Source organism: Myxine glutinosa, chromosome 3 (assembly GCF_964187855.1).
Source record: "Myxine glutinosa chromosome 3, kmMyxGlut1.1, whole genome shotgun sequence".
Classification (NCBI taxonomy): Eukaryota; Metazoa; Chordata; class Myxini; order Myxiniformes; family Myxinidae; genus Myxine; species Myxine glutinosa.
The window spans coordinates 52,732,214-52,756,588 of record NC_136263.1 but is presented as its reverse complement, the minus strand read 5'-3'; the positions used below and the strand labels follow the sequence as shown (position 1 = coordinate 52,756,588).

The window sequence follows — 24,375 nt, the reverse complement described above, 5'->3', positions numbered from 1 at the left end:
GTACGTCGGAGCGCGTCTATGTGAGGTTCCTTTCCACCGCTGTATTGCTGGGTGCTGAACAACGTGACCTCGGGGTCGTCTCGATCGCCTACGCCTCAATTGACTTTGATCGGGCCTTGACTCCCCAATCGCGGGAGCGCACCGAGACATTGGGACTTCGCCTTGGAGGGGTGCAGAGACATTGGGGAGGTGCCGTGAGTTTGGGGGTAAGGGGCTTGATAAGGTTGCCACCGTCAGATTTGATAGTAGGGGTGATTGCCCCCATTGTTGTATGGCTCTTTTTGTGTGATTTCTAATATATTATTGTTTGTTCATAACCTGGTGTGGTTGCATTATTGATTTGACTGTTTCATTTGCTGGTTCCATTGAGGGTTTCATTATTTGCTTGATTTCAACCAAGGATAACACATCTTTCTGCCGGGGACCCTCTCGGGGTTCGGAGGGCTACCGAGACCAGAGGTAAGAGGAGGACCCCGTAACAATAGGAAGAGAGAAGGAAGCACACAAGCACAACAGTAGAGAACAGGGACATCGGGAAATCTGTGGAAGGGAGAGGGTTTGGGGGGAGGAGGGCTGGGAGGGGGGGGGGGGGAAGGTGTACACGGTATAAAACAAGTTGACACTACTAGGAATTTCAGGAATGAAGTCGGAGATTGAACGAGGTGGATTTGGGGTGTATTAACGGGGCTAGAAAAGATAAAGGTGTTGGATGGGGGATGGATGGTTTTTGGATAAGAGATGGTGGTGAACAGCTGTTTTGAAGACCTGGAGGGAGGAGAGGGATTGAAGAGAGTGTAGAAGTTTGTTCCAGAGGCGGGAGAAAAGAGGAATAAAAGAGTGAAGGTGAGCAGAGAATCTTGATTTTGGCAGTTTCACCAGAAGAGGGTCCAAAATTCAATTTTGATGAAGATCTAAATAAGGATCCGGATATAAGAATCTTTAAAGTGATTCTTCACTATTGAGAGATGGGGCCAAAAACGATATACAGCACGATATTTCAAAAAGTTGTGGACGGATTGACAAAAATTTATGGATGAGTTGGTTAGGTGGCAAGAACAAGCCGATTAGATTTTGGTTCAGGTCCGAATCCAAATCCGGCCTATCAGTGGGATACAAAACATAAACTGTTCAGCCTGGCGGAGGTATGCTCTCTACTGAGTGTCATTCTAGTTTTTTTTCAGGATTGCATTCTTTATGATACAATTTTCTTAATACTTCTTCCTGGCATTGTACATTACACAAGACATCTCACAACAAAACGTCGCAGCATCACTCGGCTTGCATTCATAAAACGTGACAGCAAGAGAAATTGACTAGATTTTGTCAATAAATTTATCAGATAAACAGTGGCTCCTGAAGCTGGCCTACTTGAAAGACAAATTTTTTATGCCTCAACTCATTGAGTACATCTCTTCAAAGCAGGTTCACTACGGTGATTGATTTTTTGAGGACAAACTCCAAGCATAATTCATTATGGAGCTGGTGCTATGGGCTGCTACGTTTGAACACCTTAGTGCGACATTTCATAATGTAGACACTGGAAAAGTTGACGGGGCGACACTAGTTCATGCATATTTGGTCTCCCTGCGGGTGGAGTTCCAGCCCTACTTCCCAGATTTGAGTGAGCTGTATTCAAACTTGATTGGAAATCCATTCATCGTGAAGGTCCACTCACCCCCGTCTTCCTTTGGCCAAGTTCTGGTCCTAAATGAGCGAGCGTTATCCCACTGTGGCTAATGGTGGCCGTGAAGTTCGGGTTGATGTTACCCAGTACCTTTCTCTGTGAGCAAGGATTCTCAGCATTTTTATAATATTAAGAATAAATCTAACCCACTGCGTTTGTCCAAGCTCTACCTTGAAGATTCTGAGTGTCAAGCAAGGTATCATCAGCACGTACCATTTTTTCAGTCTTTGATATGACTCAGCCAAGGTCAGAATTGAACTGCCGACCTTCCAGACTCAGTGGATGTTCTAACCACAATGCCAGTGAGTGTGGTTAAACATGAAGATTGATACGCAATCATGAAGGCCCGGTTGCATAAAGCATCCTCAAGGACAAATTTGAGGATTTCCTTAACTTACTCTTAACTTTTCCCTTTAGGATATCCTTAGGTTGAGGATGGTTGCATATACAAATATCCTTAGGTTTTTCCTTAAATCGTCCCTTAAAGTTAAGGGAACCCCCGCCCCTGTCATCGGCTTTTCTCCACCAATTAGAAGCAACCTTTCATAATTTACCCGGTATTATACATTGAAAGAAAGGTCATGATTCGGTGTTTGGGTTGACGTCTGATTAAACTCATTTGTATACACGTATCAGCACGATATGGCCCCGACGTGCTTTAAGGGTTAAGGAAAGATTTCCCTTCAGGTTTCCCTTAGCTAAGGATTTCCTTAAATGGTGTTGCATAAACATCCCTTTGGAAATCCTCAGCTAAGGATTTCTTTAAGGTTAAGCTTAAGCTAAGGATTCCCTTAACGTTGAGCTTAAGCTAAGGATTTCCTTAAGGTTAAGCTTAAGCTAAGGATTCCCTTAAGGTTATGCTTAAGCTAAAGATTTTGTTAAGGCTAAGCTTAAGCTGAGGATTTCCTTTCCGAGAATGGTGAAAGTGTGAAATTATAAAAGTGAAATACGAGTGCGAAACTACAAGCAAAATATTCTGGATGTCATGAAAGAGAAAAATGTTATACGGGTCACTGTGCTGCCGCTCAGAGTGTGTTTCACAATGTACAATCATAACTCAATTGTGGAAGTGTTGTTATATCAGCCTCTGTCGTCGCACTGCGATAATCGGCTTCTTTGTGACCAATTTCCATGAAGAGCGCCTTTTGGAAACACAAAGGTTCATGTTTAAGGACAGGGTTATGCTCCCTTAACTTTAAGGAAGAATTTAAGGAAAAACTTAAGGATTATTCGTATATGCAACTATCCTCAACTTAAAGATGTCCTTAAGGAAAAAGTTAAGGAAATCATCAAATTTTCCCTTTGGGATGCTTAATGCAACCGGGCCAATAAACTCCTCCCAGCTTCGGTGGTGGAAGTAATAAAATGGCGAATGAGAATTTAATTTTTTTTTGTGTGTGATAATTAGAATTTTTTGTGTGATAAATGTTAGCTCTTTCACGAACCTCGATCCTGTATACAAAAATGAATTTTACACAACAATTATTTTATTTCTCCTTTATTGACAAGCTCGTGTTACCCATACAACAAAAAACAAGAACCGCCTTTCGAGGCCATTTTTTCCTGCAGAGCGGGGGTTGGCCTTTTTTGGGTACCGTGGTCCCATTTTTTTGAAGCAATGTTTTATGGCCGGATGCCCTTCCTGCCGCCAAACCTGTTAGTCGCCTCTTGCGACACGCAGGGAATTACCAGTGGACTGGTACTCAATTTGCCGACCTCAGAAGGATGACAGGCTGAGTCAACCCCCCGGGCGTTAATTCAGTGATAGACCAGGATTCGAACCCTAGATCCTAGGATCCCGAGCCGGCACCCTAACCGCTAAGCCAACACCAGCAACAAAAAAGAAGCATCAATTAAAATCACGTGTTTATTACATGTTCTTGCTTTCGGATGTGTCTTCCTATCTCTAATTTAATTGGTTGCCTGGCATAGCAAAGGCTTCTAGTAAGGATTTCCTTAACTTCAAGGAAATTTTTGCAACAGCACTTTAGGAAATCCTTAGCTAAGGAATTACAGCGTACCTCAACAAAAATATTTCCTAAGGGTTAAGGGTGTTTTATGCAACCGGGCCCAAGTCCTTGCTTGATGCTCAGCATTTAAAAAGGATAGAGCACGGACGAACAACCAAAGGTTGGCAACCATTGTGCAGACTTTGATGCTCTAATGGCCTCCTGCATTGAAGTTCCTTGTTAGGGAAATCAAACAAAAGGGAAAAGAAAATTCACATTTCCAAATGACATTTATTTACATCCACGTAACAGTTAAATTGCAAATCTCATTCGGTAAAAGATTGACCAGTCCTGTCTGGGTTCGACCCAGGACAGCAGCAAACCTAACTATAAACTGCCATTCCAGTTCAGTTGTAACAGGAGGATAAGATTGGATTAAGTTATTTACATTTAATCCATATGTTCCCAGAGGTGTTCGATGGCATTCAGGTCAGGAGTCCGTGGTGCCCTGGGAGGAAGCTGCAGCCCACTCCGTCTCGAACGGGCAGAGGTGGTCCTTTCCCGCTGGACGTACGGCTTGTGGCCTGTGGCACCATCTCTCTGCAGTAAATGTATTCCATACTGCAAGATGCCAATTCCTGGTATACAATAAACCCTCTTACCACTTACACCAGCAAGGCACGAATGCCATCAAACAGGTCTGAGATTATGGATCTGGCGGAAAAGCCGGCGTCTGACAAATACACAAGAACTGGAACACAATCTAATCCACATTCAGCCAAATCTGGTTGTCATACCGAAATCATTGGTTCAATGCCTTCAGTGGTTCATGCCCTGTGATATGACGGGATATGCCACCAGACACCAATATAATTATGTACATCGGTTTGATTGTGTTCATACACAGATTGTGAAAATGTCGTTTGTTTACAATCAGGTCTGTTCATTTTATTGTGGCACGGCGCTGTATAAATGAAATCTGGCTCCAAAGTCAGCCACAGACTGGGCATCCTCCATTGTGCGGAGTCCTTCCTTGGTATATCTTGTCAATAGCTCATCAGAGTAGCCTACTGCATAACCCTCATGGGATATGGTTCCCCCAGTTTGCTGGTGGTCTCTCTAGAATGGTAGTCAATGAGTTGGTGGTCTCTCCAGAATGGTGGTCAATGGGCTGGTGGTCTCTCCAGAATGGTGGTCAATGGGCTGGTGGTCTCTCCAGAATGGTGGTCAATGGGCTGGTGGTCTCTCCAGAATGGTGGTCAATGGGCTGGTGGTCTCTCCAGAATGGTGGTCAATGGGCTGGTGGTCTCTCGAGAATGGTGGTCAATGGGCTGGTGGTCTCTCGAGAATGGTGGTCAATGGGCTGGTGGTCTCTCGAGAATGGTGGTCAATGGGCTGGTGGTCTCTCGAGAATGGTGGTCAATGAGTTGGTGGTCTCTCCAGAATGGTGGTCAATGCGCTGGTGGTCTCTCCAGAATGGTGGTCAATGGGCTGGTGGTCTCTCGAGAATGGTGGTCAATGGGCTGGTGGTCTCTCGAGAATGGTGGTCAATGGGCTGGTGGTCTCTCAAAAATGGTGGTCAATGGGCCGGTGGTCTCGAGAATGGTAGTCAATGACTTGGTGGTCTCTCCAGAATGGTGGCAATGACTTGGTGGTCTCTCGAGAATGGTAGTCATTGAGTTGGGTGTCTCTCCAGAATGGTGGTCAATGGGCTGGTGGTCTCTCCAGAATGGTGGTCAATGGGCTGGTGGTCTCTTCAGAATGGTGGTCAATGGGTTGTGGTGGTCTCTCCAGAATGGTGGTTAATGGGCTGGTAGTCTCTCCAGAATGGTGGTTAATGGGCTGGTAGTCTCTCCAGAATGGTGGTTAATGGGCTGGTAGTCTCTCCAGAATGGTGGTCAATGGGCTGGTGGTCTCTCCTGGAAACGGTGTGATCGAAAGCTCTCAACATTGGCTCACTGTTCACCTCCACTCCTTTGTTTTTGTCTTTCTCATTTCGTTTGTTCTTGTGAGACTTGCAAAAAATGAAAATTCCCACTTACTCATCTTGTGGTTAACGATGTAATGCATTTACATATCTTGTTGAGTACCTTCATGTGTACCTTTTGTACTGGGTTTGTGTGTCCTTGTCCAGGCCGCAAGCTCTTGTAGCTAGGCCTCATTCAGACATGTTACTTTATTTTCTCCCCATGCTCTTTGCCCGGCTCTTCATTCATTCCCATGCATCTCGCCCCACTGTCGGTACGTTGCGTTTTTTGCTCTTTGTCACTTCGTTCTTCCTTGAGCATCAAATTTGTAGAAAAATAAAAGAAGCCTTGCCATAAGTGTATCCATCATCATCTTAGATCATTGTCCATTCCTATTCCCGACCCACGATGTTTTCTATCCTCTGCACTATAATCTACATCTCCCGATATATATACTTGCAGGTTGCTTCTTTTCTTCCCGTTTCTCTCTCTTCCTTTCTTCATTAATTTTTCCTCTTGTTCATTCATCATCCCACTGACGGTGCGTTGTCATCTAGCTCTTCCATAAGCTAAGGCACGAAGCTGTTACTCGAGGTGCCCCGCCTTTTGGGTGATACCAAGAATACATCTGTGTAATATGAAAGCTAAATCTTGAACGGTTTTTGAAATACCGTGTATGCAAAGGCAAGTGACCGAAACAGACAACAAACGTAAAGAACAACTATCGGGAACACCTCTTAGTGGTGGTTGTACCCCCCCCCCTTCCTCCCAACGCAAGTCGGGGGCCAAATCTTCCCCATTCTTCCCTGCTGGCCAGATTTGTCAGGGCATGTGTCTTTCACTGAGAAGAGGCTTCCGTCTGGCCACTCTGCCATAAAGCCCAGATCGGTGGAGTGTTGCAGTGATGGTTGTCCTTCTGGAAGTTTCTCCCATCTCCACACAGGATCTCAGCCAGAGTGACCATCGGGTTATTGGTCACCTCTCTTACCAAGGCCCTTCTCCCCCGATTGCTCAGTTTGGCCGGGCGGCCAGCTCTAGGAAGAGTCCTGGTTGTTCCAAACTTCCTCCATTTAAGAATTATGGAGGCCACTGTGCTCTTGGGAACCTTCAATGCAGCAGAGATTTTTTTTGTAAGCTTCCCCAGATCTGGGCCTCGACCCAATCCTGTCTCTGAGCTCTGCAGGCAGTTCCTTCGACCTCATGGGTTGGGTTTTGCTCTGATATGCAATGTCAGTTGTGAGACCTTATATAGACAGGTGTGTGCCTTTCCAAATCATGTCCAATCAATTGAATTTACCACAGGTGGACTCCAATCAAGGTGTAGAAGCATCTCAAAGATGATCAAGAGAAATGGGAGGCACTTGAGCTAAATTTCAAGTGTCATAACAAAGGGTATGAATACTTATGTAAATGTGATATTTTGGTTTTTTCTTTTTAATAAATTTGCAAAACTTTCTAAACTCCTGTTTTCTCTTTGTCATTATGGGGTATTGAGTGCAGATTGATGAGGGAAAAAATGAATTTAAACGATTTCAGCATAAGGCTGCAACATAACAAAATGTGAAAAAAGTGAAGGGGTCTGAATACTCCAGCGGGAAAGGACCATCTCAAGCATCGCACAGCTGAAAGAATTCTGCATGGAGGAGTGGGCAAAAATTTCTCCCAGTAGATGTCAGAGACTGGTAGACAGTTATAAGAAACGCCTACTTGAGGTCGTTTCTGCCAAAGGGGGCAATACCACCTATTAGAGCCAAGGGTGTACTTACTTTTTCCACATGCGAAATTTGCATTTATGTTTATTTAAATTATACAATGGACTACAAAATGTAAATGTTTTATGATATCTATATATATAAAACACAGTTTGTGTATGTGTGTGTGTAATGTTACCGATAGACTCCGAAACGGAGAGGCTCACGTGCTTGATATTTGGCATAGACATGGCCATTGAGCCTGGGACGAACATGGCCGAAACAATATTTGACGAGATCCATATTTTTTATTCATATTTACCTCAGCGCATTTCAGCGAAGTACCCGCTAATCTCAGCCAGTGCGAGCAGCTCACTGATTCGCTCAGAGCGATCACGTGATGTTCCATCCCGTCACACGTCACACGTTTGCACGTATTTCAGGGCGAAAAGCCATTGTGTTTTTCACCTTTATGCGATCGTGTTTTGTGTCGATTTTGTGCGATATGAATTAAATTTTAATTCATATTTCGTGTTTACGAATTCGAATACGAAGGATTTCCCCTTTCGATTTCGAATACGAATCGAATACGAGCTTGAGTCGAGAGGGCGAATTTACGGGTTGAGAATGTGCGGGCTTCCCTTCCCCCGCCCGGCAACGCCGGTACTGGAGGACGTGGGTGACGTGGGTCACAGGATCGGTGTCTCCAAAATCCGCTTCGTGCTCTTTCGAAGATGCAGGACGATGTTGCGATTGTTGTGCTGCTCTACGACCATGAGAACTGCAACGTCATTGTTGACTGGCCCTCCCCCTTCCCCCTCTCTTCCCCCTCCGTCCTCCCCCTCCCTCCCCCCTCCACCCTACCCCTTCTCCCCTCCCTTTCCCCCTTCCCCCTCCCCTTTCCCCTCCCCCCTTTCCCCCTCCCCCCTTTCCCCCTCCCAGTCCTCACCCTCCCCTCCCACTCCCATCCCTCACCCCTCCCCCTCCCATCCCTCACCCTCCCCCCTCCCATCCCTCACCCTCCCCCCGCCCATCCCTCCCCCTCTTCTCCCCTCTCCCCCTCTTCTCCCCTCCCCCCCTCCCTCCCCCCTCCCCCTCTTCTCCCCTCTCCCCCTCTTCTCCCCTCCCCCCCTCCCTCCCCCCTCCCCTCCCCTCCCCCCTCCCCTCCCGGCAATGCCGGGTACTTCTGCTAGTTTGTTGTATTATATCACCTTTATCTATCAATATTGTTGAAATGAAGATCAAATAGCTGTATGTTGAAATATGTTGAAAAAGTCAAAACTTTACATGGGGTGTACTTACTTTTTCACGTAACTGTATGTATATATATATATATATTTGCAGAGAATGGGTGTTCTATAGACTTCTTCAGAGGCTCTATTGAACCTGTGTCTATAAAAAAAATTCTATAGTACTTTAGCACTGTATAAAACTATTACTGGCTAGCTAGGCCTCTATGTATAAACTTAAATTAAAATTATTTGTCTAAACTAAATTTGTATATTTGTATAAATATTTCGTTTGTATATTTGTATAAAATATGTCTAAATATAAATATTTCTATAAATCAAATGTATAAACTGTACACTGTATTCTATATAAAATATCTACAGACATTATATAGAACCTGTCTATAGAAATTCTATAGTACTTTAGGACCAAATTCTATAGAACTGTTCCATAGAAATTCAATATAAATTTTCTAAGGAACAGTTCTATAGAATTAGAATACGGTCCTAAAGTACCATAGAATTTCTAATAGAAAATCTACAGAACATTTTTGGAGGGTGTTGCCATGGCAACATAATTCAGCCAATCACCAGCCGTAATGAGAAATATAGATATGTGCAATATTGAAGCTAAATGGTCAACGGTTTTTCAAATATCGCGTCCACAAAAGTACATGGACGGATGATCGGTCGGTCGGAGCTCATTTGAATGTCCCCATCTACAACCTTGTCGGAGGTTCATGGGACGGAGAACAAGTGGTAGGAGAGAGGTTTGGGAAAAGGATTGACCAAGCAAATGTACGAAATGCCAAATGGCCTCGTCCAAAGTTTCCTTGTATATCCTTGTACTGTGGAAGTCTTCTCTTCTGAAAGCTCGGTTTTTAAATTCCATATGGGAATCTACATGTGACAGCTAAGTTGATTCCTCCTCCGCATAACCGCGTCCTCCGTTCATTAGAAGGCAGTTTGTTATGCACAATGCAATTTCCCGTTATTACCTTTTAACAGGGCCTTCATATTAACGTGCAAACTCCGAACCACACAAGAGGTCGTCATTAGCATGGCAGACCTGCATTTAATGTGTTAACAGGCTCCAGTAATTCTTTCCTCACTCAAAACCCCCCTAATAAATGCATTCATTCCCTGCACATCGAGGTACGATTTGACAGTTCCACAGTGCAGCATTCTGCAGTAAAGGAAATAAAAACATACCTTAAATTCATTCCCATTTCATGTTCGAAACTATTTTTACCTCCGCCACTGAAGGTGATGGAAGTTGTGTTCACGCCTGTCTGTTTGTGAACAGGATATCTCAAAAGGTTGCGGTCGAATTCGAATGCGATTTGGTGGAGAGGTTGGGTATGTGACGAGGATGAAGCGATTCGATTTTGGTGAAGATTCAAATCCGGATCCGGATACAAGAATTATTTAATTTTTCAGGTGATAGGGGTGATAGGGCCAAAAACGATACATAGCAGGATATTTCGAAAAGTTGTGGATGACTTGTGCCAAAACTTGGTGGTTGATTTGGGTAAGTGACGAGAACAACCCGATTCGATTTTGGTTCAGGTCCGGATCTAGATCCAGCTTATCAGTGAGATACAAAACATCAAATGTTCCTCCTGGCCTCGGAGGTATGCTCTCTACCGAGTGTCATTGTCGTTATTGCAATGTTATGTTAATGTCTGTGAAGGCTTGTGCTACTGTTTCTGCGGACAAGATAAATAATGTATTTTGTCAACTACGAGTTTATCTGAGGATCCATTATCAGGAAAATGAGGTGCAGCTGATTTTTTTTTTTTTTTTTTTTTTTTTTTTTGTATACAAGATCGAGGCTCGTGAAAGAGCTAACATTAATCACACAAAAAGACAAACCGACACACAAAACACAAAAAACAAGGGGAGCGGCAGACAAGATGGGGAGAGAGGGGGAAGGACACAAACACAACATTTGAGAGCAGGGACATCGGGAGGACTTGGGGGGAGGTGGGAGAGGAATAAAACATATGAACACTGCAAGGACTCTGGGGTGAATTACCGGGGGTAGAAAAGATCAAGGTTTTCGATGGGAGAAGATAAGAGATGGTGGTGAACAGCTGTTTTAAAGACCTGGAGGGAGGAGTGGGATTGAAGGGAGTGGGGGAGTTTGTTCCAGAGGCGGGAGAAAAGGGGAATGAAAGAGTGAAGGTGAGCAGAGAGCCTAGACTTTGGCAGTTTAACCATAAGAGGGTTGCAGGCAGATCTTGTGCGACCTGAAGGAATATTGGGGGGACAGAGCACAGAGAGAGCTGGGGGAGCAAGGCCGGAGAGGAGTCGGTAGAAGACAGAAAGACCACCGACCTGCCTGCGGTGAGTGAGTGAAAGGCCCTCGGAGTTGACTACATCGCAGGAGATTCCAATGATTCTGAAAGCTTTGGCCTCAACAGCGTGAAGCCGAGCAAGGTGTGAGGCAGGAGCACCAGCCCAGAGGGGGGAACAGTATTCCATTGAGCTGCGGATGAAAGCCTTGTATGTGGTGAGGAGCTCAGGTGTGCCAAGGAAGGACTTCGCACGACGGAGGATGCCCAGTCGGCGACTGGCTTTGGAGGCCAGCTTGGAAATGTGGTTTTCCCAAGAAAGATCATGGCAGATAGTGAGACCCAAAAGCTTGAGCGACAGAACTTCTTGGAGAGGATTGTTGAGAAAGTAGATGGGAGGGTTGTCCAGTCGGTCCTTTCGGAGAGACATTGTAAGAGTGTGAGATTTGTCAGGATTGAAAGACATGTTCCACTTGTTTGACCAGTCTGTGATTTTGTCCAGGTCTGCAGAGAGTGAGGACGCTGCAGACTGCCGATCTGAGGGATGAGGAATGGAGCGGCAGATAGTGGAGTCATCAGCAAAGAGATAGAGAGGATTTTCCAGAGAGTCGGAGAGATCATTGATGAAGACCAGAAATAGCACAGGGCCCAGAACACTACCTTGGGGAACTCCAGCCAGAACAGGAAGGGAAGATGAGAGAAATCCATTCAGGGCCACACGTTGCCTACGACCAGAGAGGAAATCCGCAAGCCATGAGTGGAGATTTCCCTGAATACCATAGGAGGTGAGTTTGGTGAGCAGAGCTGGGTGCCAGACCGTATCGAAGGCACGTGATATGTCAAGTGAGACAGCTCTGATTTCCTGTTTGGCATTGAGGACCTCCATCCATTGTTGAGACAGCAGAAGCAACATGTCCAGAGTAGAATGACCTGGTCTGAATCCAAATTGATGATCAGAGATCAAGCCATTTGAGAAGAGGAAGGATTTGATATCTGAAGCAATGATGGATTCCATGACTTTGCTGATAATTGGGAGCAGGCTGATTGGTCTGTAGTTGCAAGGATCTGTTTTTGCACCTTTTTTGTGTAAAGCGGTAATGTTTGCTGATTTCCAAGATGCTGGCAGATGACCTTGAGCAAAAGAGAGGGTGAAAAGAACAGAGAGAGGGTGAGATAGAGCGGCAGAGCAGGATTTTAGGACCCGAGGGCTGATGCCATCTGGTCCAGTTGCAGAATCAGCGTCGAGGTTTGATAAAAACTTCTCCACCTTGTCAGGAGAGAAGGATACAGAGTCCAGGAGCAGTTGGGTTCGACTGGGAAAGGTGGGAACAGAGAGAGATGGGTTTGGGACACAAGATTTTGAGGCAAACACAGAGTTGAGGCATTCGGCTTTCGGCTTATACAAAAGAATGTATAAACATGTATATGCATGCATTCATTCATGTACCACGTAGGGGGGGGGGGGGGAGAGGATGGGTATGGCGGGAGCAGAGTGATCGCGGAAGGGCGAACATTTGGAGGGGAAAACTGGAGAAAAAGCATGCACTTGCCCACTCTCTTTCTACCGGAATGGCCATGCCTGCTCGCTCCTGCCATCATGGCCTGCCCTGCTGCTAGTCAGGTTCACTATGTTTTTTCGTTCAAAATTTTGGTAGATTAGCAAAACTATACATTTTTGGAATATTCAGAGCATGAGGAATCCAAAAATTAATGTTTGCATTTGCGTAGACAACTTTGTGAAAATGACACTCAGGACAGTGATGAAGACCTGTAAAAGCATATTCCTGAACGGTGTAGACCTCGTAGATCCTGTGTATAGGACTTATAGTTCAATCTGATACTACCTATAACTTCCTATAACAACCTATAACTTCAAAGGACTTGCAATATCATGTATTATGTAATACAGTTATATCACAAATATAAAGACAATGGTTTTCAATTACCTTTGTTTGTTGCTTTTCTATAATCCTGAGCACTATTTTGAGGCCTTTATTGGATTCCTTGACCCAGAAAACATAGGATTAACATATTTAATTAAGTCTCTAGGTTGACTAGAAGCAGAGATCGCGCAAAATATGTATTTTATGGCGGCCATTTTCAAAATCCAAAATGGCGGCCATGCAGGTGTCTGTGCAAATGCCAACATTGATTTTCAGATTCTCCATGCTCTGAAGATTCCAAAAATGTGCAGGTTTGCTAATCCCAAAATTTTGAAAGAAATTATATTTCTTAACATAGTGAACCTGACTATCTTCATCACTGTCCTGAGGGTCATTTTCGCAAAGTTGTCTACGCAAATGTAAACATTAATTTTTGGATTCCTCATGCTCTGAATATTCCAAAAATGTATAGTTTTGCTAATCTACCAAAATTTTGAACGAAATTATATTTGTTAACATAGTGAACCTGACTATTCCCTGCATTTGTGATACCTGCCATTTTGCCGCACTGAGCGTTGGGTTTAATTGGGATACCTGGAGAGTTATATTAGTGATGGTCCTGTTTTATAACCTGGTGTTAAAACATGCATGGACAACACATCATGTCATGTATTTCCTGGGGTACTCTGGGTACCAGCGACATCATAACAATGGCGTCAATTTTCTCACCGCCATTAGCAGGGCATTCCCTAACGAGGAATTTCTTCCTCCCATGGATGCCAACCTCTGGGGATTGTCTGTGCTCTATCCTTTCAAATGCTGATCGTCAAACAAGGTAGAAAACTTGTTTTTTTTCATTTACTTAATGCTTATTATTATTTGTAAACAATGTGGAGCCAGAACAGAATGGATCAGAATGTAACAGAGAAAAGCAAAATCAAAAGCAGAAAGTGAGGATGGAAATACACCAACAGCGGGGATGAGGCATAAAATAGAGGGAGACAGACGTGAAGAAATATTTGGTGTCGGGAAGAATAAAGTTTAGGGGAGACACAGGAGACACACAAATTTTCAGGAAAGAAAAACTGGAAACTTGGATAGAGGCGAGATTGGGGTTCACGAGGGTAGAAAATATCATGATTTTGGGTGAGGAATGCCGAGATGGGGGTGAACAGCTGTCACAAAGCCTTAGTAGAGCGGTTTAGCTGAGAAATATGGACCAATTGTTCGTTTTGTGATAAAAACACCAAATTTTGCATGTAGATAGAGTAACATATTCTAAACATATTTGGATATGGAGGCAACCTGGATTAGGCCACTAACGGCTGTGACAGCCATTTTACAAAATGGCCACTATCGGCGAGTCGAAAAACATGAAAAAGGGGTCAACTGGGGAAAAAATGGTATAAAGCTGAAGTTTTCACCAAAGTTTCCTTTAATATCTAGGAAATAGCCGACAAAAATCCCCATTCAGACACCTTGAGGAATTTTTTAAATGATGTTTTGAACATCGAGATATAAAATGAAAAAATACGAGTTTTTGTGTTTATGTTTTATAGACTCCTAAACTACCAATCCCAACCAAACTTGGCACATAGGTAGTCAACCAGTTGGGGAGAAACATAGTGTATATGTGTGTGCGTGTGCGGGGGGGGGGGGGGGGTGATAGGCAAGGCCGGTTCTATCTGGAGATTCTTTATGGACAGGGCACCATAAAATATTCTTGGTTGTCAGGTATTATGCCAATAGGGCTCTATGTCGATGCATGAAGATAGATGATATACTGATGAATATAAATTCAGTCCTTCTGTCTACAAGCCTGTATCTTATCTTTGTCATACATCATAAATTCTACCTAAATATGCATTAACATACACATACACACATAATAATAATACTAAGATCTGGTCTCATGTTTGCGAGCGAAAATTATCATTTATATTTGACAATATAAAGACAGGACAATCTGTGTTGAGCGGGTAACTTTATTTTTGTACGTTTTCTGTCATTTTAGGTCCAATTAACCCTTCTAAATAATTTCAAAACACTAAAATGGCATCAAAATGAATTAACCTTCGTAATATTTTCTAATATCTAGTTTAACAAGAGAAAAATGACCACAGTGTGGTCACCAGCTGCGACGTGTAGAATCATGAGGATATCCGTTGCAATATGCGCTACCAAATTCGACCAGTCATTAAATTATACACATGCACTGGCGTAGTCCGTGATGTTCTTACCTCATACCAACGCACGTCCGAGTGTATGCGCATGCGCTATTCAAAAAGGCACCCCAACAACAAGAACAACGCGGTCCTCTCATAGAGCTGCTCGTCGCAGCTAAAAAATATCACAATAGCAGCATTATTCCCGTTATTTCTTAATATTGATCTGGTGGGCCTGCAAAAAGAAAACAGAAAATGGCGGCCCCTATACTAAATTTTGAAGATTTTTCACATTTATATTTTGAATCCATTTATATACCTCAAAAATAATCCAAATAATTTTATTTTTGTTGTTTTTGATGATTTTTGAAAAATAAAAACAATATAGCCTACATGCTAATTTTGTATATAGACATCCACAAATTCAAGGCTTCATAAAAACAAGTACAAAAAGTTTTAATTAAAACAAAAGCCGCGTCGATGTTACACAATGCCTAGATGCAGCTGTGCCTATAACGTCGATGTTATAGGCACAGGACATTCCTATTGATTCGATTACTTGATGTTATTTTTGTGCAAAGTGAAAATATATCTCGGCAATTTCCCGTGTGTGGCAACGAATTTTTAATATATCTCGGCATTTTCCCGTCTGTTATTTCAGGCGGTGTATGACTGACCATGCCGCGATTTATAAAAAAAAAAATCTCAGCAATTTCCCGTGTGTGGCGACACGTGAACGAAGCTATGCTCCTTTCTCCACATTATTGTGACGACGTATAAATTAAATATTTCATCGTGACGATTGTCATCAAATGGACGAATTTTTAATATATCTCGGCATTTTCCCGTCTGTTATTTCAGGCGGTGTATGACTGACCATGCCATGATTGAAAAAAAAAATATCTCGGCAATTTCTCGTGTGTAGCGACACGTGAACGAAGCTATGCTCCTCTCTCCACATTATTGTGACGACGTATAAATTAAATATTTCATCGTGACGATTGTCATCAAATGGACGAATTTTTAATATATCTCGGCATTTTCCCGTCTGTTATTTCGGGCGGTGTATGACTGACCATGCCGTGATTGTAAAAAAATATATCTCGGCAATGTCTCGTGTGTAGCGACACGTGAACGAAGCTATGCTCCTCTCTCCACATTATTGTGACGACGTATAAATTAAATATTTCATCGTGACGATTGTCATCAAATGGACGAATTTTTAATATATCTCGGCATTTTCCCGTCTGTTATTTCGGGCGGTGTATGACTGACCATGCCGTGATTGTAAAAAAATATATCTCAATGGACTTGAAGTTACAGGCCTTTGAGAATTCATTTCGTTCTATAAAGGGCAACTTTCATCGGATTTTCTTCCCGTTTTTTTTCAACTGAGTCTAAAACTATGTTAGCGACTGTGAAAAATGAAATGATATATCGAATTTGATTTGAAGTAAAACTGTGAGAGAGGAAGACACCACGGGCCTACAAAACAGGCCTCAAAGCTATGCGAGTTAATAAAATGGTGGATATTTGTTTATATGAAGGCTCTCCCAGAATGGGTGGAGCTATGGTTCCCAGAATGGGTGGAGCTTTGAGGTTTTGTCTTCTCTGCAAGAACAAGAAGAAGAAGAAGAACAACAACAACAACAGCAGAGGGCACTCTATGAGCAGCGTCTGCGACGCGGCTAAAAATTATCAAGATCTGTGAATGGGTATTTTTGCCAGCTGTCTCCTGGGTATGAAAGGAAACTTTGATGAAAATTTCAGCTTTATACCATTTTTTTCGGGTAAAACCAAAATTCGACTAGCCTACTACTTGTATCAATTAGTTACCTGACAGGTTAAACCCTATTGTACATTAAGGGAAACGGGCCTTTCTGCTTCAGGAAACACATGTAGTCAACTTCAAAAAGGATAATTAAACATTACAATAGTGCACACTGTTAACTGGACAATTGTGCAATATAAACATGTGCAAAATAAGAAATACTTTTTATATGAAAAGCGCCATTTTTCGTGCACCATTGACTTATTTCCTGTGTTTCCCGTATTTTTTGTTGGAGTAATAGTAGTAGATGATATTTAACTGCCCTAATGATTTTTTCTTTTCTTTTCTCATTGCAATTACACCATCAAAGGAGCACAATGTCCACAAAGAAAAGTTTTAAACTCGTTGATCCTGAGCGGCCTGGCCCATCAGTCTCTGCAGCCATTGAGACGAATTGGAATATGTGCATCATCTGCCAAGAAGACAAAGCAGAACATTTGTCACGCCCTTTACAGTCCAAAAGATTTGATGTCGGGAGTGGATATACAGTCACGTGAAAAAGTAAGTACACCCCATGGAAAGTTTTGACTTTTTCAACATATTTCAACATACAGCTATTTGATCTTCATTTCAACAATATTGATAGATAAAGGTGATATAATATAACAAATATCATGAAACATTTACATTTTGTAGTCCATTGCATAATTTAAATAAACATAAATGCAAATTTCGCATGTGGAAAAAGTAAGTACACCCCATGAAATTTTTTTTTCAATCTTTTTAACATATGTGGACATATCAATATTTGATCTTCATTTAAACAGTATCTACAGATAAAGGTGATCTAATTGAACAAAAAACAATGAGAAATTGACTTTGCAAAAATGTATTCTATAAAAAATTGTTGCACAGCATGCACAATTGCATGCACAGCTCGTTTCAAATCCGCCCACAACATCTCGATGGGATTTAGATCCGGGCGTGGACTTGGCCATTCCAGAACCCTCCATTTCTTTCTTTTCAGCCATTCCTTGGTGGATTTACTGGTATATTTAGGGTCATTGTCATGTTTCAAGGTCCACCTTCGGTTGAGCTTCAACTTTCCGACAGCTGGCCTCACATTATCCTCAAGCACACTCTGGTACAATGAAGAATTTATAGTGGATTCTATGATGGTGAGCTGCCTAGGCCCTGATGCAGCAAAGCTGCCCCAAACCATAATATTTCCACCACCATGCTTTACAGTTGGTTTCAGTTTCTTGTGGTCAAATGCTGTCTTTGGTTTTCACCAAACATGTCTTCTGGTACTGTGGCCAAATAGCTCTACCTTTGACTCATCTGTCCAGAGCACTTTGTTCCAGAAGTGCTGGTCTTTGCCCAGGTGTTCATTGGCAAACTTTAGTCTTGCCCTGATGTTCTTTCTGGACAGCAAAGGTTTCCTCCTGGCACACATCCCATGTAGATCAAATTTGTGCAGCCTCTTTCTAATGGTAGACTCGTGCACTTTGACATCAACAGTGGCAAGAGCTACCTGTAGGTCCCGTGATGATATTCTGGGGTTCTTAGAGACTTCTCTCAGCATATTGCGGTCTGGTATCGGGCTGAACTTGCTGGGACGGCCTGGCCTGAACAAGTTGGCAGTTGTTTTGGAATCTTCTCCACTTGTAGATGATCTTCCGGACAGTGGAATGATTGATTTCAAATTGTTTGGAGATCTTTTTAAATCCCTTCCCAGACTCGTAGGCATCTATAACCTTCTTTCTGAAGGCCTCAGAGAGATCTTTTGATCTGGGCATGGTGATGCTGCACACTTCAACAACAAAGAGCAAACCAAACTAAATGTCCGAGGTTTAAATAAGACAGGTTCCTCCAAGATCCTCTTTAACAATGTTCTGATCATTTGCACCTGAGCTGGTGCACCTGATTCTAATTTTAGGTATTTAAAGTAGTGATAAATGTTGGGGTGTACTTACTTTTTCCACATGTGAAATTTGCATTTATGTTTATTTTAATTATACAATGGACTACAAAATGTAAATGTTTCATGATATTTGTTATATTATATCACCTTTATCTATCAATATTTCTGAAATGAAGATCAAATAGCTATATGTTGAAATATGTTGAAAAAGTCAAAACTTTACATGGGGTGTACTTACTTTTTCACGTGACTGTACGTCCCTGGGAGAAAACCTCACCATTTTCAATGACCTGGGTCTGCTTCCATCGACACTGCAGCTTGAGCGACTCAATGAAGGCAGTGGCGTTGAAACCGCAATGATTGCTCACAATGCACAGTATCACAAAAAATGTCGACTCAAATATAATAACACAATTCTGAATCGAGCCAAAAAGCGGAATCTGAACACTGATGGTCAAGATCTAGACCAACCTGCAACATGCAACACCACGAGGTCACGAAAATTAACTACTGAAAAGGCCAAAGAGGCGTTGTGCTTCTTCTGCAAACAATAATCTGGCCAGGATGGACTGCACGCAGCAGCAACTTTCCAACTAAGTAATCGAGTACAAACATGTGCAGAACTTCCTCAAGACACGGATCTTCTGGCCAGACTCGGTGCAGGTGATATGGTGGCTCTGGAGGTCAAGTACCACGCAAGGTGTTTGTCAGCCTTGTACAATAGAACTAGGAAGGCCAAGGCTACAGGATTTAGTGACACTTTGAGAGAGAAAGAGCAAAGAGGAAAGAGGAAAGAGGAAAGAGACAGAGACAGAGAGAGAGGGAGGGAGAGAGAGAGAGAGATCTACTGCTGTCTTTGCTGAATTGGTCCTCTACATTGAATAAGCACGTCTAGATGAGACAATATCACCAGTCTTTAAATTGATTGATATAGCTCACCTCTACACTTCCAGAATGGAGCAACTTGGAGTTAAAGCCGATGGTAGAGTTAATACCACACGCTTGAAAGAACGGCTCCTTGCACAGTTCCCTGACATGAGGGCCCACAACAAAGGGAGAGATGTCCTGCTGGCATTCAATGAAAATTTTGGTTATGCCCTTGCGAAAGCCTGCCAAATTGACAGCGATAGTGATGCAGTACATCTTGCTCGTGCAGCACGGGTGGTCCTCCAACAAATGTTTGGAGAACCCAAATCCTTCACTGGCTTCCCCGATGGATGCCAGGAGGAGTCTGTGTCACCACTTTTGCTTGCTCTTGTGAGAATGGTTCTGGAAGGGCCCAGTACCAAAGACAATATGAAAAGCAACATGCCTGCCGAACTTGCAATAGCCCAACTGATGAAATTCAACAGTGTCAAGCACAGACGAATGCCTAATACAAGTACCTCCATCACAGCTCAGCTCAGGAGACACCTGTTCCTATCTACACAGGCCTAATGCTGCATGTACACACTCGCAAGAGGGAATTAGTAGACAGGCTTTCGCACCTCGGTTTGAGCATATCTTATGATCGTGTTCTTCAGCTCTCAGCCGAGATGGGGGAAACCGTTTGCCAGCAGTTCCACCGTGATCAAGTAGTCTGCCCACACAAGATGCGTGGCAGCGTGTTTACAACTGCAGCAGTCGACAACATAGATCACAACCCTAGTGCCACAACAGCAAGGTACTCATTCCACGGTACTGCCATCTCCCTGATACAGCATCCAACTTTTCCTGGTGATGGAATTGATCAAAACACTACCGTTAATAGAGGATCAGAGGGGGTGCTCAACAAGAAGACTATCCGCGAATTGCCGCATTTCTACACCGATGTACCCCTTGTGCCTGGTAGCATCAGTAATTCACCTATTCCCCCTTATAATGTTATGTCCATGAAAAGAGATGGCTTTCAAAGGGAGAAAGAGGATGAATACCTGTGGTTAGAACATACAAGGCAGGTCATTGAAGACAGATCTAGCACAAATGAGAACACATCTTGGGCTGCCTTTCATGCCTCCAATCAGCCACCAGAAGTTCACACAATTTGTCCAGAAGAGTGTTCTCGGCATTGACAATTTGGTATCGCCAGAGTCGAAGTCTAACTTTCTGGTTAATGAATAGAAAAGTTTCTGGTTAATGAATAATAAAGTTTTAAAATTAACTTTCTGAGTTGTACTAGTTATTTGTTTAAAAAAAATAAAATAATAGTAATAATTTCTAACTCTGTATCTGTTTAGTCAGTAGCAATAATAAAGAGCAGATTCTACCTCGATATAAACAATTTTCAAAAGAGTTTTGACTATATCTAATCAAATTCACATACTTGTTCTGTGACATGGCAGCCATTTTGAAAAATGGCTACCATGGCCGCCTTGGAGGATTTGTGCATTGCCTCCATATCGAGATTTGTTCAGAATATATTCAAGTATCTCCCTGCAAAATTTCATGCTTTTATCACAAAATGAACAATTGATTTGATAATAATCTGCCCAACTATTGGAGGAAAGAATGAGATTGAAGAGAGCGTGGAAGTTGGTTCCACAAGTGAGGAAAAAGAGTAACGAATGAGTGGAGGTGAGCAGTGATCCTGGATTTTCGGAGTTTCACTGTCCCACTGTCATGGCCTCGGGGGTTTGGTGTGCAAGGGTACGGAAAATGATTATTTTATGGTTTATGGAAAATGGTTGCTGGCACACCGCATGCACCCTCCAGACGCCTGGTGGGGGGACAAAGCACGGAAAGAACAGAGCGTGTAAGAGCAGAAAGGAGGTGGTAAATTACAGAGACCACAGACCTGTCTGCGATGTGTAGTGCTCCGCCCATCGACTCAACTTTATCGCAGGAGATTCCAATGATCTTGAAAGCCTTGGTTTCCACGGAATAAAGCTGAGCAAGGTGAGAGGCAGGAGGGCCAGCCCATAGGGGAGAGCGGTACTCCATCAAGCTGCGGACGAAGGCCTTGTAGGTGGTTCCGGTGTGCCAAGGAAGGACGTTGTACTACGTAGGATGCCCCGTCGCCGACTGGCTTTGAAGGCCAACTTAGAAGTGTGGTTTCTCAAAATCTGCTAACTCCAGCTTCCTGTGTTCGCTTACGTCTAACTAGTGGTTTTAATTTATTGATAAGTTCTGTGCTGGTCGAGGTTGCTCTCACCTGCACCTGAACCATAGAAGAGTTTTCTGAGAATGCTGCTGTCCAAGAAAGGCATTCATGCAATGTGGAACGGAAAAGTTTATAAACAATTATTGGGTGTTAAATTTATTATTATTGACATCCACTTGTAATAAATAAATAAAAAGAAGAGAGACTGAAGAGCGAGATTGGCTTTTTTCAACTCCAGCTCTTTTCCAAAAGATGTGGTCGTGATGCTGATCAAATACAAATCGATCATTATTTATGATTTACAATTTAGGAGTTATTTCCACACCTTTTAGCAGATGCTAGTTTACTGTTGTTAATCATGTTCTGTGCCCAATCAGACTCGTACATATACAGGGACAAATTTGCAAAGAAATTAAAGGTGTCACATCCAAACCCGTGTGTGTCATCACTCTCTGCTGGAGTGTCCTCACTCTCTGCTGGAGTGTCCTGTCGCTAAATAGAAAGCAGCCATGATTCAAGAGAATGGAATATTATTTTGTTGAAGTTTAGTTTTTGAAAACCAAGAACATGAAACTTTCCTTTACAACTCAGTGACACGTTGTATATGATTGTACCGTAGGCGTCGGCCCGACTCCCTCCGGTAAATGCTTCACCTACTGCTTTTGCCAACGTCATTCAGAGGGTTGTCGTGTGCAATATTAGTGTACAATGTGAAAAACCATACGTTGATGGACAATTAGCTGTTGTTGATGTTGTGGATGCAATATCAATTACAGGGTTCGAGCTATCAATGATCGATTAATGTTCTGTGGAGTTCAATATATGACATGCCAAATCCAGGATAGAGTTATCAGTTAGGCACGCACACACACACACACACACACACACACACACACACACACACACACACACACACACACACACACACACAGTCGTGGCAAAAAATACTGGCATCCTTGCACTTTTTTCAAATAAGACACCATTTCTTCCAGAAAATGGTTGAAATTAAAATATATTTTGGTATCCACATTTGTATTTCTTTAGTTTGCTGTGGAGCAAAACAAAAAAAGCTGAAAAGATTCCTAAATCTTAGCTTATTCCACACAGAAGTCCTAAAATGGCCCGGACAATATCATTGGCACCTTTTAGAAGTTGTTAGAAATAATTAGATTTCAAGCAGGTGATTCTCCTTTACTTTGGGATTGAACTCACCTGCGGTGAGTTGCAGGTGCCTGCAATATAAAAATCATTCATTCAACCAGTTTGAATAGAGAAAAGGAGTCATTCTGCTGTTTTGTGTCACTGTGTGTACCGCAATGAGCATGGAGAAAAGAAAGAAAACCAGAGAATTGTCTGAGGAGGTCAGACACAAGATTGTAGCCAATCATGGACGATTGCTCCAGGCTACAAGTCCATCTCCAGAGACCTTGATGTTCCTGTGTCCACCGTACGCAATGGTATCAGGAAGTTTAAGGCCCATGGCACTGTAACCAACCTCCCTGGACGTGGCCGCAAGAGAAAACTTGATCGAAGATTGCAGCGAAGGATTGTTCGGATGGTGGGGAAAACACCTCGATCAACTGTCAAACAGATTCAAACTGACGTTCAGACACAAGGTACGACAGTTTCAACTCGCACCGTCACCACCTCAATGAAATGAGACCCAAGAGGACCCCACTGCTGCTGAGAGAGAAACATAAGAAAGCCTGACTGGAGTTTGCCAAAACACACCTGAAAAAGCCCAAATCCTTCTGGGAGAAAGAATGTCCTGTGGACAGATGAGACCAAATTTGAGTTTTTTGGAAAAGCACATCATCTCTGTGTTTACAGAAATCAAAATGAAGCCTTCAAAGAAAAGAACACCTTCCCTACAGTCAAACATGGAGGAGGTTCAGTGATATTTTGGGATTGCTGTGCTGCCTCTGGCACTGGGTGCCTCGAATGTGTGCATGGCATCATTAAATCAGGAGATCACCGAGGCATTTTGGAGCGCAATGTTCAACCAACCCAGTGTAAGACATCTGGGTCTCCGTCAAAGGTCATGGTTCTTGCAGCAGGACAATGACCACAAACACACTTCAAAAAGCACCCAGGAATGGTTCAAGACAAAACGCTGGACTGTTCTGAAGTGGCCAGCAACGAGTCCAGATCTAAATCCCATTGAACACCTGTGGGGAGATCTGAAAACAGCAGTTGGGAGAAAGCACCCTTCAAATCTGGGAGAACTGGAGCAGTTTGCACAAGCAGAATGGGCCAAACTGCCAGTAGAGAGGTGTAGGAAGCTCATTCATGGCTACAGGAAGCGCTTGACTACAGTTATTTTATCCAAAGAACGTGCTACCAAATATTAAGTCTCGGGTGTCAATATTTTTGGCCGCAACTGTACATACACACACGCATGCACACATACACACACACACACACACACACACACACACACACACACACACACACACGCACCTATCCATATTGCATCTTTTTTTTTTTTTCTTTTTTTTTTGTATACTGAATCGAGGCTCGTGAAAGAGCTAACATTTATTTCACAAACAAATCAAACAGACAAACAAAATATGTAAAAAGAGGGAGCCGAAGACAAGATGGGGAGAGAAGGGGAAGCACACGCAATGCAATTTTCGTGCAAAGACAAATATTCCATGTCTTTCTTGACACATTCCTACCAAGGCCAAATTTCAGGCCTGGAGATCTTCAGGGAATGTTAAGTTCGAACAAGTTCTA

General features: G+C 42.9%; 1 long non-coding RNA gene across 1 annotated transcript; it reads right to left on the bottom strand.

Annotated features, from left to right (window-relative positions):
• Positions 1-3,904: 3,904 nt before the first annotated feature.
• On the bottom strand, positions 3,905-20,632 carry LOC144891305 (uncharacterized). The gene is made up of 3 exons (XR_013622826.1): positions 20,474-20,632; positions 20,048-20,273; positions 3,905-5,647 (listed from the first exon to the last, which is right to left on the bottom strand). It is a non-coding gene; the product is annotated as an uncharacterized LOC144891305 (long non-coding RNA).
• Positions 20,633-24,375: the final 3,743 nt, after the last annotated feature.